Raw genomic sequence first — 2025 nt, 5'->3', positions numbered from 1 at the left:
TATAGAGCTTGGTTTTCCATGGAAGGCCTGTGAAAATGTTCCTAAGGTTGTTCCAGGCAAGTGGGAAAAAGAATGGATGAAAAAGACTAAGTATTGAGTGAGTTATGCTCACTTTAGTGAAGTGTGATGATTCTGCTCGAACTTCTGATTAACAACAGATTGGGAGCTAATTTGAGATTGTTGTGGATGATTTGCAAAGTGTAAAATGCTTGGAAAGCACTTGGGTTTTATAGGGAAGGGTTGGTATAGAGTTTGGTGAGCATTTAAGACCCTAAACACAAGTTTAAACTCAAATAAACACCAAAAACCCGCCCAAAACATGAGTTGATTAACTTTCTGCGAACTGGACTGCTCTCGCGGGCCGAGTAAGGGTTGGGCCAAGTGGGTCGCGGCCCGTGACTCTCCTCCAGGGTGGTCCAAGTTTGAATTTTGGCAAGAATGGTCCTCATACTTCCATATTTGCACGTTTCAAGTATGTTTTAAGGTGTTTTAAGTCCAAGAAACGTGTTTAAAGGTACGATGTGTGAATGAATCTTAAAAACATTATAAAACAAGCATAAACAAGTATATTTGTCGAGATTTAGTGTCAAGATTGTGTAAATTTAGCATATAGATCACAAGTTTGCAAGTTTGACGCATTTTGCACAAATTGAGAACAAAGTGTCACATGTTAAGTATTTTTGAACGTATGAACATATACGGAGTGTATATAACATAAATATAACAAAAACATGAATTTCATTATGATCCAAGTATCGGATTTTACATTGATTACAACAAAAGAACGATTACAAGAATACAACGTTTCCAAAATAGAATTACAAGCAATGGTTTCCAAGTATAGAAAGTACGAAAAAGCAGAGCGTTACATTGACCACCTTCACCTGGTTTTACACCTTGAGCGGTTTTGATTCTATTTGGTTAGCATCAACCAAAAAACGTTAGAGTCACACCGAACCGCCCCAATGCAACCTTGAGATATACAGGTCTTTAACTAGTCATTTTATCGTTTTTATAATACAAGAGAAAAAACTATTAACATTTTGTTACCTATTTGAAGGCACTCGTAGCAGTATCTCCGTTTTGAAGACCTTTAAGATGTGGCAGTGTAGGAGAGTATCTGTCAACAACGTCAGAAAGTGGGGTCTAGCGAATGGGATCCTGGATTAAGTTACTACATATGTCAGAACATTATAACATAATAATGAGGTGGCAATTTTGAGTTCAACACACTTAAAAGTGGGTAGATTTCAGTTTTGTTTTATTTCAAATAGGTCAACAGGTTATGGGTCAAATATATTATTTAACTAAAAGGGAAATGGACCTAATGGGTTGAAAGTAAAAAAATCAAAATAGTGTTTGGATTTTAGAAAAAAAAATATCAAACCATTTAAAAAAAGATAAAAATATAAAAAAGACAATCAAAAAGCAACAAAAGATGGATTGCATTACAAAAAGTAAAGTATATAAAAGATGATAATTACCTCGTCGCCTTCTCCAGAATTTGATTTCATGCCTATCCTATTCGTTACAGTGGCAATTACTTGATGGGTTTCCCTAGAAATATCCCCTAGAGAAATGCCACCTATACAAAACCACTTAACAATACATGATGCAGATTCCACCATTCCCACTGGAATCGGAGCTCGGTCACTCTAAAATTCGAAAAAAATAGCGGATAACCTATGGTGAAGAATTCATGTAATAGCTCAAATTAGTAGGGTTACATGTGAGTTGATTGTTAAAATCGTAAAAACGTGTAAATTTAGACAACCAAAACCAGCAAGGAGCTGGCGGCAGGCTGGCATACAAACAACATAAACAACAATATTTTCCACTTATTCCAATCAAACTCCTCACCTTTTTATCTATTCTTAATCCAATAGTAGTTCATCGATTTGATTTCACTAAGCATTCTCTACACCTTAATTGGAATATTTGAAAAAAATGTTATTGTTCCTTGCTCTTCAAATACTACAAACACGTCACCAAGATAACCGCTAAAGTGCCTTTTTCTTTATCTTG

General features: G+C 35.4%; 1 long non-coding RNA gene across 1 annotated transcript; it reads right to left on the bottom strand.

The window, feature by feature from the left end:
• Positions 1-857: 857 nt before the first annotated feature.
• On the bottom strand, positions 858-1695 carry LOC118492459. Its single transcript, XR_004893838.1, has 3 exons — positions 1485-1695; positions 1051-1161; positions 858-972 (listed from the first exon to the last, which is right to left on the bottom strand). It is a non-coding gene; the product is annotated as an uncharacterized LOC118492459 (long non-coding RNA).
• Between the last annotated feature and the right edge of the window lie 330 nt (positions 1696-2025).

The sequence above is a fragment of the Helianthus annuus genome, chromosome 1 (genome assembly GCF_002127325.2).
Source record: "Helianthus annuus cultivar XRQ/B chromosome 1, HanXRQr2.0-SUNRISE, whole genome shotgun sequence".
In the NCBI taxonomy this organism is placed as follows: domain Eukaryota; kingdom Viridiplantae; phylum Streptophyta; class Magnoliopsida; order Asterales; family Asteraceae; genus Helianthus; species Helianthus annuus.
Note: the sequence above shows the minus strand (reverse complement) of the source record. Positions and strands in the feature narration are given on the sequence as shown.